Here is a 17144-nt window from a genome sequence, read left to right on the forward strand (position 1 = left end):
TAGACAATGCTTCCAAATTTATGCTTATATTCTTGCAACACATTCCGAAGTAACCCCACAAAAGAACTTTACACAGAAGAACAGCCAAAGACATGATTCTTGAGGTGATCAAGCTAATGCAAGTTGAACCTAACAGCACTTCAGTTAGAGTAAAACAATTCACTTCAACTAACATTTCTTGACAATGTGAACATTTGGTAGCACACAATACAACTAGCAAAGTCTCTCACTGAGGGACAAAGAAAAAGAGACAACAATCAAGAAAAAGGTTTATCACAATAGTTCTATGAACTTTGACAGTCCTACATCAACACAGATCTATCCATATTAAGAAACAAAGTACACATTTATGTGAAGATAAACCGACGTCCAGAATTATCGCATGAAATATTTGGAAGAGAAGTGTACGAAGATACTAGTAAATTGCAGGGTATATGCTCTAAACGGGAATCATGGATCAAAGGTATTTGGGCATAGAGAAATACTCTCCGGTCAATTTATCTCCAAAAGTGAGGAGACAGGGTTGGATCAAACACATGTCAATGACACATGGGTGAAATATCAATTAAGAAATAGTAAATGTAATGATTATCATTATTTTACTGTAAAACCAATTATAGTATTAACATTAACAGCTAAAAGATAGCTGGGCATCTCAGAGAAGTTAACTGTTAACAATGTAGAATGACAATGCATAAGCACTGTACAAGTCTATAGATAGTTTCACCTTAAAGTTCTCACAACACTTTATACTAAAAATGCAGTTTTCACACCACAGACAGGATTTCTACAAACCAATTTTACTAATTCAACAAAGCATCAATATATCAAAATAATACACTTTTAAGACTTCTGTATAATTTATACAGCAGTATATACCGTGGAAAAAAATCTTTCATGTACAACACACTGTACCCAAAAATGGCATAATTGGAGTTAAAACTGAGACTGCCGCAAAAGCTTAATTTAATTCGGTCAGTGGGTCATTTATAACAGCTCTGGTGAAGGCCAGGATCTGATTACCTTGGAGAAATTCGCCTTTAAGCTCATAGCTGCATGGTTGTGTGGCGACCCATCCCTATTTTCTTATTGGTCAGGAGGTTAGCATGCGACAGATATGAACAGTTAAAATTTTCAAGGCTAACACCACCCGGCAAGTTTTCAGAATTCTTCACAAGACCAGTTTTGAACCATGATACTTTAAGATGACGTGAAGAAATGTATGATTGGTTTCCAACTAATCACACCTTCTAGACAGAGGGCTGATAAAGGCAGTGTGTAATCCACGCTCAATTTATTCAGATTTTGCTCTACTGCTTTCATACTGCTCTACTTTAGAGCACAACTTCACTTCGTTTTCCCACTACAATTCTACAAGATATTCTATGCCAAACGCCATTTATTAGCCGTGATATCTTACAAAGGGAACACATTATTTCGTCTCCTGCACGACATAACCACTACAATATTAATTCCAGAACACGTGTGGTGTGCAAATCATCTGAATCCACAAGTTACGTGTCGACTGACATTTAAACAGGCATCGTTGGAACACATATTAATGTGCCATTTAATTTCAGTATGTGTCAGTATGTGTGTATGTGTTTGAATGTATGTGTGAGGAAGCCTACTGTTACAAGAAGCCTGCAAGACAAGGAACAAGGGGAATCATCATGCTGCTTGTAAGAGGAATCTCTACTTTGATCATGGTGCACCTTGCAAAGGATATTCCTTCCAGAATGTGCCACTAAAAGGGGAGATCCCACCATACCCTAAAGGGTGCCAAAGGGACCAATCGTGAGACGTTGCCAGCCAGGACTTAATCAACTTCCATCATAAAAGGTTGAGAACCTTTTTTAAATATTAATTTCCTTTTCAGAAGGACTTCATTCTTGAAATTACATTTTCTATTATTTTGTGTTGTTACAGATTCTTATCACTTCTCATCTAATTATTGGTGTTGGTGAACTTTGTGAATGATTGAAATACACTCATGTCCATAAAATCCAGAGCACCTTGAAAGACTAGGAATAGGAAGTTCGTATTCACAAGATATGTGCATTATGTTCTGAAGAAAGAATTAGCATTTGAAACATGTCGATCCTCAGGTTCAAGGTCCAATATCAATATCCCTGCGCACAACCACGGACTAGTAAATTGTGCTTGCGGCTCTCGTTATCGCTATAAACCAAAGGTAATGGATCAGTGTGACTTGAGCAGAGGTGCATGATGCCTCGCAGACGTATGCAAGAAAAGTACTGTCAAATTAGTCACTTTGAATGAAGGCGAATTATGGGCATGGGAGAACGTGATACATCTATCTGGGAAATTGCAGCTCGTGTGTGAAGACGTGTGTCAGCAGTGCAGCGGATGTGTACAGAACATTCATAGAAGGTCGTAGATAACCACGAGGTGGGTCCGTTCACACCAACCAGACCAATCCCGAGAAGATCGACACCTCATCCGGATGGCATTGCAGCACAGATTGGCATCCTCCTCGGCTATGGTGCAACAGTGGTACAGTGTAACACATCGTACACTATCAGGAGTGAAAATCCGTCCCTGTTGATTACGATCTGGGTTACTGACGCGTAATCCAGTTCTCCACCTACCTTTGAATAATGTGAATAAACATGCTAGACTGTAATGATGTATGGAACGACGTCACTGGGAACAGGAATGGCAGCAGACAGTTTTTTCGAATGAATCCAGGTTCTGTTCGTTTATAAATGATGGCTGCATTCTCGTTCACCGCAGACAGGGGGGAGGCATCACACTGACTGCATTCACACAAGACATACAGAGCCAACTCAAGGCTTTATGATGTGGGGTGCTATAGGGTACAAACATGAATCACAGCTGGTGCATGTCCAGGTCTCTGTTAAAAGTTTGACCTACGTGAACGATATCCTGCGACCCGTAGCCATACCCTTTCTGCACGACACCCCAGATGGCATATTTCAACACGACAATGCGCGACCACATGTTGCTGCACGAACACGTGCCTTCTTGTTGTCACAGGATGTCAGGCTGTTGCCCTGGCCCACCTGATCATCGGACTTGTCGCTAATCGAAAATGTGTGGGATATGGTGAAAGGGCGGGTGCGGCGCTGCCAACCACCAAAGATGGACTGTGGGACCAGGTGATGGCTATACCCCAGGATGCCATTTGCGCCTTGTACGCGTTGATGCCCTCACACGTGGAACAAGTTATCAGTGCCCCTCGAGGACAAAGTGCCTACTAAGCAACAGGGCACATGCCATACCTGGGTGACTGAAATGCTAATCATTTCTGCAGAAGATACTAATGAACATGTCATGTGAATATGAATTTCCTATCTCCAGTCTTTAAAGGTGTTCTGTTTTATAAACATGAGTGCACTTCTATCAGTTGAAATGTGTTGATAATGTAAGTCTTCAATTATTTGAATGCCACTAACAGTGTAGTGCACTAACAATCAAGTGTTAAAAATTACAGACCAATTTGTTTAACTTAGAACCTAAAAGACTAACTGGGATGGATACGATGCATTCCTTTGTGAATTTTTTATATAATGACACCTCATCTTGCATCATTTCATCAATGAAGTATCAACTGTCACCCAAATGTTATTCATGTACATTAGGAACTTAACTTATGATATAAAAGTAAGTTATGTTAAAAGTAATGAACGTGGATTTAATGACCGAATGTTAATAATAGGCTTTAATGCCACAGGATGCTCTATTTAAGAAGGCAGATAGTGCTCAATGGAAATAGTCTAGCCTTGTTAAGTGATAGAATGGGATGATAGCTCATATTTATGAACACTGAGGAAGTAGCAACGAATATTGCATTATGGAGAGTATATTACTGAGCACATGAGGCGACCAGCTTAGTTTAAGGTAATAATCACCCTCATGTTTAAATTTGTTCCCACATGCCGCTGTCTAATATATGGTCACTTAATGACATGTTGCCAGTGCCAATAGATCCCGATTATATTAGTGATCTATGGAAGAAGGCTAAGAGTAACTTTAAAGCTTCCAATGAAAAAGTCAGAGAGGAATATGATCGTGGACAGAGGCCTACCAATTTAAAAGTTGGAGAACAGGTTATGGTAAAAAAAATTGTACTTGTGGCAAGCTTGCTCCCAGACTTCGTGGGCCATGTATTGTTTTGGATTTCTTAACCCGCTGTCACCTTATTGGTCAGCAACCCAGCCAATGAGAGGATATTTAGGGTTCACCTTTCTCAGGTGAAACCAGTAAAAAATTCCTTATTTTAGTACATAGGCCACTAAATCTTGGCAGAAAGCAAAGGTTATATTCCTTACAGTAATGATCTTAAATCATAAAATTAATTAGGTAACTTATTTTGAAATATGGAGGCCTTCTGCCCCGATCGTAAGAAATTCATATCATGTATTGTAATTAGATTTATACAACCTTCCCCTCCAATAAGCGTTTCTGTTTGTCCATGGCCTAGTGGCCATAACCTAGCCCCAGTCTCCAAACCCCGGTAAACAGACACACACTCATCCGCTACGCCGTCCGCCTCATAAAAACCTGCAAAATAATAAAGACCCTCAATCTCCAACAAACAATCTCTGTCATCGAACAAAGTACTGCTTCAGTGCCCTCTAGGCCAATGGCAGCCATGTTGCAACATCTGGCGAGCGATGCCGGTGTAAGGTAAGGGACCACTCCACTCTGGTCCAGTCTCCTTCTGAACAGTACGCCGAAGCTCCATCCTTTCCGGCAAGGACTGAGGTGCGATAACTCAACAACCTACCCATCTTGGAGCAGCATTACTATATCTTGTCTGTGGTGGGCACCACCACGGCTAACCCTCTCAAGGTAGTGGGAGAGGCATGTCTGAGGGTACATGGGGGGTCCTGGGGGATACCACCCGGGTATAGGCAGTGTCAGTCGCTATTGCCATCAAACATGAACTAGGCATCACGGACTTTGAAAACTTCAGGAAGATTTCAAGACTCGTTTTCAAATTTTTTTTCTAAACTGAACATTCAGCAAGAAGTTTTCCATCCGTGAAATTCCAACATAATTTTTTTTTGCAAATTTCTACAGTGTCACCCAGGGAAAGACTACTGGGGGAGGGCGTCTGTACCGGGAGGTACACCTCAACCCTATGCATTTAAATGAAGTGCCTGGAAGAATGCTATCTATCACATAAAAATTGAAACAACTAGTGCAGGAAGTTGGCATGTTGGTCAACAGATGTTACTACTAAAGTGTTAGAGTAATGTGTTATTTTTAGATTTCCTAAACTGACTGGATTTCACTTGGTTTTTTTGTGTATCACAGTTGGCAAAAGCTATTTCAAGAAGTTTGGACTTCTCCCCATAGACGTCTCTATTAAAAAACTGATGTCATGAACTCTGGTGTAAAGAGGAACAACAAGAATTTTAAAGAAATGTTGTGTTTATAGGTTTTCTGAACTGAACGGATCTCCTTTGTTTTTGATACTTCCAGGTTTTCAACACTTCTTACTCATCCCGCCAGCTTTGGACTCTGGCCAATAAAAATGTTGTGTATTTATTTTTCTACCTATCATAGGCTTCTTTTAACTTTTCGATTGTCCAATAAAAATGAGGGGGTGTGTCTGATCTTAGCCCAGAGTCATCTCGAACCTTCCTCTCGGGAATAAAAGCTGACGCTTTTTGGAGTTAACTTGTCTTACTGATCATCATGCTATTGAGTGTGTGTGCTAAGAGAGGGGAAGGGGGCCTCATCCATTGGCAGGCAGAACATCAGATAAGGTAACGGCCACCAATTTTCTATCTCAGTAGTTATCTCCGCAAGCTGACTCGAGGGGAAGGTTCCAATCTTTAACTATGTAACAGTCCATTTTCTAAAATGTAAACTTCTCTTTCTTCCCATGTAAACGTTCAAGTAAATCAAGTGTACTTAACTGAAATTTGGGAATAGAAAGTGTGATACCCTCTCGAGTTCCCTATCAACTTGTTTTGAGGTGACTATGTTTTTGTAACCATATTCTATCTGTAGCCTTGTAACTTAAATGTCCTCCATCTAGTCACCTCAGTAGTGTGGGAAAAGCCTCTGCATCGTCGGGCCACTAGCCCAAGTAGGGTTTTAATCTTTGATTTCAGGGAGCGCATGTTTCTGCCTCCATAATTTTGATTTTCGGGCCAGTAATTGAAAATATTATTTTTCACAAAGGCCCGGCAAAAAGGGTACTCGATACCCCTGTGTAAACTTAAAAATCAATTGATAAGGTCTTGTTAAATGTAGGTTGTGCCTAGAGAGGCAATGGTTTGCTGAAGTCCAATAATACTAGAATTGTCCGTTTTTGCTCATCAATAGCCTGTCTTATATCGTCAGTCACGCTTAGTAAGGTAGTACACATACTACGATTTCGTCGAAAACCTGACTGGTGTGGGTCTAGTATGTCGTGGTCATTGAGATAGTTCGCAATTTGATTATACACAATGTGTTTGAGTCCCCTGGCTATTATAGACAGTATATTAATAGGTTTGTAGTCACTGTTTAGTCTAGAATATTTTGTTTTTGGGAAGGGCTGTACCAGGGCCATTTTCCAGACATTTGGAAATACAATGTTTTGAAAGGAGAGTTGTATATGAATGTCAATACTGGAATAATAGCATCGATAATTTTCTTTAGCTTTATAATGTATATATTTTCCACCCCTATGGATTCGGTTTTAATTTGCAAGATAGCCGCTTTCACTTGCCTACGGGTGGTGTGTTGTAAATTGCCCGCAAAAGATTTTCTTTTGCTTCTTCGTTTAATTGAACATGAGATACGAAGCGATTATTCAATTCATCAAGAGAAATCTCCAAATCGTCTACCTTGTCCAGTTTATTTAGTCCAAATTTTTGGATTGACATCCATAAGGTAATGGGTCTTATGTCAGGTTTTATAAGGTCATGGGCATACCGTAGTCGAGCGTTTCTTACTGTCAGAGTCATTTTATTATGTATTCGTTTGCAATAGATAAAGTTTTCCTCTGTCGGGTAAAGTTTGTATTTCCTATGAGCTGCATCCTGCTTAGCCATCATTGCTCTAATATCATCATTTAGCTACGGGGAGAGTCTTCTACAGATGCGTGATGTTCGTAGAGGGGCGTGTTTGTCAAAAAATTGTAGTATCATGTTATTGAAAGTGGTGACCATGTCGCCAATGATGATTTCATGAGTTGACTTCTGCCACGGGATCGAAAATGGGTCTTCCAATAATTTTTCATTGTCAACACGGCTATAGTCTCTGTAAGTTATGTACTTAGGTTTATGTATGGGACATTGCAGTGCATAACACATAAAGATAATGTCATGGGCTGACAGTCCAGGAGGAGATGTCTGGCCGTAATGTAATACTCTGTCAGGGTTGTTCGTTACTATTAGGTCCAGTAGTGTGTGTGAAGTTTTAGTGTGGTGAGTGGGAGAAAGCGGGAGGATCCATAAGTAATTCCAACACAGAAAGGAGCCACACTCATACACGTCTCAAGTGTTCTAAGTTGAATGCAGATACCTCAGAACAATTCATGTGAAATACACAAAAGGTGCCTGTAGCCCCAACATACCAATTCCATAAAACTAGCATAGACTATTCTGGCCCAATTCTAATAAAACATCGTGTGAAATCGAACAAGACCAGAATGCCTAGCTACCAAGACTGTCTACATAGACATGATACCTGATATCACCACAACATTTCTCTAAGCACTTTATCGACTTATTTCTCATAGAGGTCAACCCCTGAACATTTGCAGCAATAACAGCACAAACTTCTTCAGAGCAGCTACAAAAATCAAGGCCTTATGGCAAAACAACCCCCAGAAAACCAACTTTTCATACAACTGCAGGCATGGGAATGACGTGACATTTCATCCCTTCTACAGCACCACACTTTGGTGGAATCTGGGAAGCAGCTATCAAGAGTCTGATATAATACCTCAGATGAGTGACGGTTTCTTATTGCTTCACCAACAAAGAATGAACCTTTCTTACAACACATCCTCTCACGAAAGCTAAATGATAACCCTTTTGACACTTCTTAAGTAACTACATCCCATTTCCTTATAGGAGAGCCTATTACTACACACTCTGATTATGATTATACTTCCTCTCTCATTACAACCTTGTCCACAAGGCTATATTTTCAGTAGCTAACCCAGAACTCGTGGAAGTGGTGGTGACATGAATATCTCAATAAATCGGCAATGAAATACCCCATAGCAACATAGTCATACTGAAAGAAGATGGCATGTATACTATGAAGTGGACGATGACAGTGATCAAATACGTATCCTGGTAATGACAAATTCATTCATGTAAACGAATGTTTAGGTGAGTAACAGTGAACTTACAAGACCTATTCACAAACACTATCCCTTACGAAGTATGGAAGAGAAAGGCAAGATAACTCTTGAATGGCTTATTTCTTCCATTGCATGTATAAGTAATATTATATGTCACAATGGACAAGTAACACCACAAACCATATTAGGAAGTATAAGAATATTTTTTACTTGCCACGAGACAGCTACAATGTGTGTTGTATATAAGCGAATGCTCACAGTAAACAAGCATATTACCTGCAACATGCATCACAAATTACTGTATTATCTAGAAATCAATAAGTAATATAATCAATAAGATAACAAAGGTGAATCATTTGGAAACAATTAATAAAATATCCTGTAACAGTAACAAGAAGACAAATGTAATAGCTACTTTGTGTTCGAAACTATTTACAAATTCAAAAGTAAAAGTAGGAATGATACCAGCTCCCAAGTGATATAAAGTACAGGTCTTTGGAATAATCCTAACAGCTGCACAATTCAAAATGCAAAATTGTGGAACAACTTGAAGGAAAAGTAAAAATTAGGTAAGTCAACAGTCAACCTCATAATAAAATATAGTTTCTGTAGGACTATCAATCATGTACACTGAAATGAAGGATCAAACCCTGGTATCTGTTGAGCAATTTTCTAACCATTTCCATTACCTGACGATGGATTATGAAATTATGTACATTACCTCTAGAGAGTTTTCCTGTGATGACCCTGGCTCCGTTAACTCTAATTTAACTTCTTCTTTCACAGCTATCACTTCTGATACATGTTCAAAATTTTCCTGTGGAAAATAAGATATATTAGGTATGCTCATAACACACATCTACAAATACAGTCACAAACAAATGAGCACGTTAATTTATTCATTTCTAGTATTACAGTTACTTTCAGAATTTCACTAATGTTTAAGGAAGATTTCTACCAGTAGAGGATTGTTATAACCAAAGGCTGTACTGAGAATGGTGTTACTATTCTTGCTCAATCCTTATGTCGGAGAAAGAATGAGACTGAGAACAAAACACAAAATGCGAAACATTTTCTAGCCATATCAGAAGATATACTGCCAGGGATGGAATTGGGGCCATTTCACACAGAATTTGGAAGGAAGCTGCCATAGGCATGAGCACTAAATTGTATTAACTGTTTTCATATGTACAATCATATCAATCAAATCTTAAAAGATGTTTGAACCAATTAGAAGTGTTACAACTGTTTAAAATAATTAGTTTGTTCTCAGCATAGAGTTTGTTTACAGACAGATTAAAATAACTTAAAATAATGGAATCAAATTCTCTACTCTGGTTTTGCTCAGATCACAGGGGCTACATAAAGCATTAAGAGAGTTCTGTTTCAAACAGCATATTTCAATTCTTCCAAGTGTAAAATAAAAAACACAAACATGAAAGAAGCAGGCTTGTCACAGTCATATAGCAGCAAAAGATGTGATGTAGCCCAAAGTCAAAGCAACTAGCAATGAAATATTTTACTGCTGCAAGCATGTTATGTAGCGTTCTGTGAAGAACTGTGGGGATGAGGACACTGTCAGTGGAGAGTCAGCAGTGATGGAGTGTACATCTGCAGTTTCAGAAGATCTTTTAAGATTTATTACGATACATTTAAATTTCTCACTTGGATTCATAAAACATTGTCAGCACTAAAAGAGGGGGGAGGGGGGGGGGACTTTGATCAAAAGCTTATGTTCTTATATAAGTTAACTTACTAATAAAAGTAAATTAAAGTAACAAGTTATAGAATATACCAACTTAAACCTTTCAATACAGAACAGTAGCTGAACTACGAAATGGATGAAAAGGATGCACAAAAAGGACAGAGAAATTATGACAAAAAGGAAAGAAAAAAAACTATTCAAAATCAAATCAAAATCAAAATCTCTTTATTTGCAAATGAGGTGTTTACCTCGGTGGCAAATGGTACACTAAAATACACTATTGTCAAGCACTAAATATTAAATTAACATGAGAATAAAATTTTCCTATAATACAATATTATATAATTTACGCAAACAATTTTTTCTATTAAACACACAGCTCATCCTTAATAAATTTACATTGTTTACAAAATTCTACTTATAATATCTCCTGTACTACTTACAAATATAGTCATCTGATATACAGTATGTGGGATTACTTCAAATGATACTGTACAACTGGTATAAGATTAAAATTTACATTGCATTTATTTACTTTTTCTTTTCATTACCCATTTTGGAACCTAAGTAGCATAACGACCTGCTGCGTCTTAACCAGAGCCCCTTTTACCACCACTTTTCAGAGTTCCTGAAGGGCCTTCACAGCTACCGTAGCGGTCCCAGGGCCCTCAAAGTCCCCACTGTACTTCACCCCTACAGGCAGTCCCCTACTTTGGCTGTCCAAACTCCTTAGACCAGGGGATGGAATTAATTTATTCACACACATTTTTTATTTACATTAACCTGCACTGGTCGAATGCCCTCTAACATTTCATTTATTTTCTCTGTTGCTGTTTATTCTCTTCTTGAATATCTGTACAGATTTTGGAAAAGGATCAAACACTACCCCTGGTAAACTGTTCCACTCCTTCACACCCTTCCCAATGAAAGAAAATTTACCCCAATCGCTTCTGCTAAAATTCCTTCTAATTTTATATTTGTGGTCAGTCCTGCCGATATAATTATTTTCCAACTGAAGCCTCTCACGGATATCTCCCCATGCGGCTTCTCCTGTATAGGCTCTATATAAACCTGTAAGTCTAGTTTTCTCCCTTCTCTTACTTAAAGTTTCCCACCCTACTTTTTTTAACATTTCTGACACACTACTCTTTCCCCTGAAATCCCCTGTTACAAATCTTGCTGCTTTCCTCTGCACATTATCTATTTCTTTTATTAGGTATTCTTGGTGAGGATCCCATACACTGTTTGTATATTCCAATAATGGACGAACCATACTTAAGTAACTTTTCTCTTTTAATTCTTTGTTGCATCCTTTAAGTAGCCTCATTATGACATGTAACGATCTGTATGCTTTCCCAACAATGTCATCCACATGACCCTTCCAGTGCAAATTACTTTCAAATCTTACACCTAAGTATTTGCACTTGCCATCTTTTGGGATAACTACCCCATCCAAAGTATATTCAAATTCAGTTTTAAAACTCCTGTTTGTATTTAATGTGCCCTAAGTCCTAAAGGTATCAGAGCCCACTAAGAAGGGGCATATTAAAGAAATTATTCTCAGTAATCATGCATTCTTGCGCCCTTGGACATGATTCTCTATATAACATACAATCTGACCTGAATTTGAGGAATGAGCTTATCACTATTCTGCCTTTCTAAATGAATTCAATCTGAGCAAAATACTTATTTTGAGAGAACATAATTTCAGTTTTTGAGCTATTTTATCCCTTGTATGCCATAGGCAAATCTGCTCTCTCCTTAACACACATATCTTTTAGCACATTGTGGATGTGAGGGAAACACAGAATAATCACACTTGTGTTGACATTTTGTTTAGAAGACTGGTGTATCCAGTCTAAAAAACACTAACAAAAGATTTGTGATTTAACTTCTTCTCTACTAATTATGGTAGGAGTAACAATATTTAACATGTGGTGCTAATGGTGGTGCAGTAGTGTTGGCGGATATTAGCTTTAAAAAAGTACAATGGGCCAACAGTCCTCTATTATAATCAGAGGGGAAACTAGAAGAGGTGCAACCCCTAAACGAAAGTCATTTTGATACTGAAAATAAAAATCCTACCACAAGCGTAAGTTCCTAAGAGTTGGCAGCTTCGTGTAGCGCTTTGTGGTGTATTCCCAGACAAAGAAACAAAACAGATTTGCACTACGCATAGATGATCATTCAGCAATTGGTGACTCCTAGTGTTAATACTGAGGAAGCACACAGAAAATTATGCCCCTGCCAAACTTATTCAGCTATTAAGGGTTAATTTCTGACCTGTATGAAGTTATCTGGAATGAGATTTACAAGTGATGCAGTCGTTGTTCCTTCAAGCCAGGCTGGTTCCTCTTTGATCTTTACTTCCAGGTCCATTTCAAACTGCAACTGAGTAGTTAGAAGTTACTGGGATCGTTGATTTCTTCCAATGACCTTACACTGAAACATAACCCAGAAAAATATATTACCTTATTGATGTCATTGCTACTTATGTTGTTTGTCAACAGACTAAGCAACAATCTTGTAATTTTACATGACACCTGAAGTTTTCTATGACTGATACTTTGATCAAAGCTAAGGATTTCCAGTTTTACATGACTTCTAAAACAGTGATCACTTCCACAGTAAATATAAGTTAACATGTGTGTCAATATCAACATCATAGTCAAAGGACTCCTGAGGACTCCTAGTTTTACATGACACCTTATATCTTATTAATAGCTACATAACATACAGTTCTATATGGAACTGAAACCGCAACAAGATGACCTTTCCTGTTAAAAATTCAACGTACATCGCTTGTGATTGAAATGCACAAAACTTCTTGAAAATTCAGTGACAATGCCATCTGCATATCACTCTGAACCTGGGTCCATATCTTGGATTCATTCTACCATTTTTATACTTTACAATTAGCTTCAAAGCTAACTGAACAAGTTCACAGTTGTTTGAGATTTTCTCTATCAAAATTTTCCTACCCAGGATCAAATACTCACAAACCATTCTCCTCTCATCAAGCTGATTCACTATCTCTTCATTTGAGACACATTCTATCAATCTGATCTTCAGGGACTTCTGATAACACAGCCTTTAAAAGGCTTCAACTCTGTTTTTCTCGACACCAGTTTTTGTCTATGATTCACTTCCACACAGTGTCTTACTCCATACTCAGTGTAAACATAATTTTTTAAATTTTCAATCTGTTGAACGTAAAGAATATGATGGAGAACAGATAGGAATTTAGGCTGGATTCAGTGATGATATTTATTGATATTGAGAAGGCATATGTTCGTGTTCCATGGTAAGTGGTCTCGGATGCATTGATAAAGAAGAAGGCAGGGAGAGGTGAAGAACCAATTAAAAAAGCCATGAACAAAAGTGAGTAAGTAGTATGAATACTACGATAGAACTAACAAAATGGTTCAGAGTAGAAGCAGGACTTCAAAGAGGATGTGTTTTATCTCCTCCAATCTTCATTACAGTCATATACAAAAGTATACAACAAGAAATGGGAACCAAGGAGGCAAAGGCCTTACTCTTTGCAGATGACACAGTAATATGTGGAGAAGACGAAACGGAAGCACAAGAACAGGATACTGTATGGAATCAGGAGATAGAGAAATATGGAATGAAAATAAGTGTGGAAAAGTGTTGATAGTAGTGGTGACGAGGGGTAATAGAAAAGGAAGTGGGAATATTGAAGTAAATGGAAGACCATTAGAAGTTGTGGAAAGCTTCAAGTATTTGGAGAGAATAATTGCAGAATTTGGGAAAATAAATTAAGAACTTGGAAAGAGAATTGAACAAGCCAATGAGTTATACTAATGTGCGAGATGTAAAGTCGGTAAATGGGACATCCCAATGGAATGCTAGGAAATTTTGCAACCAATATACTACACACCAATTTTGACATATGCATCAGGCACATCGACAACAACAAGAAAACATGATGAAAGCAGAATGCAAGAGGCCAATAAAAAAATTTCTTACAAAAAAAATTAATAGGGAGGGCATGAAGGGATCAAGTATGAAACATAGAAATCAGGGAGATAAATGGATTCCCCACACTGAAAGGCTAGATAGCGACCTGTAAGCTGAAGTGGTATGGACACATGATGAGAATGGAAGAGAATAGAGTTCCAAAGTAAGTATTTACAGTGAAAATCATAGGAGAAAGACACTGGGGATTGCCCAGAAAGGGGTGAATGGATACAGTAAAGAGAGTACAGAGAAGGGTGGAGTAAAAGTAGAAAACAATATTTGAGGACGGAAGGGTGGAGAGAAAAAAACTGAAGAGGTTTTTAATTCACATTTCAATGGAAATGGAAATGGAAAATGAAGAAAATTATGTTGAAATGAAGACAAAAATTTATACAATACTGCTATCAGCTCATTTCATCGAACAATGCCACCGACCTTTACTTAAGTATCATTTCTTTATTTTTCTGTGCATGTCATGTCTAATGTCACAACCGAGTGGTATTTACCAGATTGCCCCTTGTAGGGAGTTCCATGTCAAACTATTGATTTAAATGTTAAGCAGTTTTTATTGTTTCGCAGGTGGTACAAAAATTGTCTATTTTGAATACCTCGAGTAGTGCCTCAGAGAATTCATTTCACCCAATAACAGTGTTCGTAAGCTACTTTGTGATATTTTACTGTAAATGTAAACATAGTGCACTAACAATTAATACTACAATTTCTCGTACAGGTAATACAAGCTTCGTTCCTGTGGCTAATTGTGTTGATTCTTATACATTGCCAGGGAACAGATTTCTATGTAAACACATATCTACTCAGGAAACTATGCTCAATTGTATTTTGTATATTTCAATGTAGGAGCAATACTGTGTGCCATGTTTAATTGTTCTGGCCATCACAGGTTATTCTATTAATATGTTATTGGTTTTACTTTCAAGCATACACCTTTTAGAGTTACCACAGCCAAAATTTATTCCTGAAGATTGTTTTTCCATTTCTGCTAGCAGTTTAACCTTTAGATACTCGCGCACAGATTTCCTCCTTTATTACTCGCGTGGGGTCTTTAAGGCCTCTGGGAGTATATACGTTGAAAAAATACCCTAATTACAATACAATTGCATTTTATTTTACTGCAAATACTGCACCACATTAAAAAGTATGTTTACAAGAAATCAATACGCATTAAGTATCATAAAGTTCATGACAGTGTTCTTTTTTTCAGATTACACACAATTCTCACATATTTTCCTCATGCGTTCTCCACAGACATGTTCCTTGCATTTTTCACATCTAGTTTTTATTCTCCTGTCCTTTGACCTAGGGCAAGTCACGCATCTCTTTCTTGAATTGTCTGGCTCCTCTATATCTTCCCTGTCACCATTATCTGTACGTAGTTTTTTCTTGAGATTCCTACGCTGGCTAGGTATAGCAGCACGCGCCAACAGCCATGGATTCATGAGTTCTTTCGCCAGCTCTTTCAAAAATACTCTCCTTGGCATGTTTTTCTCGTGGCTGGAATTGAATTTCCATACAACGAAAGTGTTGATACGAACCACATTGAAGAGATGATCGAAGACAACGAGTGTCCATCTGTTGGTTTGTCGTGCTACATTGTAAGTTTGGCATAACTTGTCATTTGTGTCTACACCACCTTTCGTGCTGTTATAAAAATGAACTATTTCCGATTTCTTCTTCTCATCCTCTTCAATAGCTACCATGATGCATGCTGGAGATCAGTATTACTGCCTTATGATTGCTGAATATTTCACAGTCTGGATCAGAATCAGAAGCAACTGGGGCATCATCATCGTCGTTGTCTTCTTCTTCTTCTTCTTCTTCTTCTTCTTCTACTTCTTCTATAAGCCACTGTTCAGTATCCTGTACTTGACGACTGTGCCTTCCAGCCATATTCATCTGCAAGCGGAATACAAATGGAAGTAACCCAGAAATATGAGAGAAAATCGCTCTATTTGCTGCACTGTATCTCATGTCAAAGTAAAACCGCCTTATACCGTAGGTTACAGGCTTACCTTTGTATGTTAACAATTCCCAGACATCACACGAGGTTCAGATGCTGGCCAAAATATGTGTATGACACGTTCACATCATCAAATCTATATAAATAATTAGTTATACGCAATATGTGCAAGAATATGAAAAGAGTTACCTTACTTTATTTTTATACGTAATTACTCACGTGGGGTCTTCCAGGCCTGGTCACTTCTCTCCACTGAGTACCTTAGTTGGCAACAGTGAACCAACTACTGAACTGAGCTCCGCTTCGCACTACATGAAGCTATTGCATGTGTCAAGGTCACACGTAGTCACTTCGGAAAAATATAACAATTTAAAAAGGGAGTGGGGCCTCAAAGACCCCGCGCGAGTAATTAAAGGTTAATGGTGCACTAACAACTCCAAGGGAAAGGAATAAGGTTAGGTACACAGCAGCACTAATTAAGGTTAATAAATGATAAAATGGGGAAACCACGGAAACGTTTTTCAGGGCTGCAGATCCAAGGATTCGACCCCACGCAAACTCACTGCCACTCACTCCTGAAAATCTTTTACACACCAATAAATCAGAGAGACAGCCTACTGTTACCTAAATCATCACAAATAAATACCAGAATTAGCTGCTGTGGGGCATTGATGTGATACAGAAGAATCTCCATAACAACACTGATAGAAAAAGATACAGATATCCTAAATGGAAACCTATCAAGAATTTGATCCCTAGTACCATTTGTTGCATCATACAGTGTAAAGAACAACTCAACATTCACAGCGTCACTATAAAATTGCACGCAGAGGTAAATAATACAGCAAAACAATAATTAAAATTACACACTACATGTTGCAATTTCTTTCTGAAACTACCATCCGCTTTTCTTCATCTGCGTTGCTCTTCAGAAAAAAATCCTCATTCCACTAAAGTTAGATATACGATATATTGGTACTACATACAACTTGCAGGCACTTGGATCGCAAAGGCTGGGAGTTTTCTAAAAAGCAAGCTAGTTATATGAGTATTTATTTTTAATGCTTAATTAAATAGAAAATGTAAGATAATTAATAACATTAAATATTAAAAATATGTAGAATGCTGAATCTGGGAAAGATTAGTATTAACTTCTAATATTCTCAGTTGAGATC

Source organism: Anabrus simplex, chromosome X (assembly GCF_040414725.1).
Source record: "Anabrus simplex isolate iqAnaSimp1 chromosome X, ASM4041472v1, whole genome shotgun sequence".
Classification (NCBI taxonomy): Eukaryota; Metazoa; Arthropoda; class Insecta; order Orthoptera; family Tettigoniidae; genus Anabrus; species Anabrus simplex.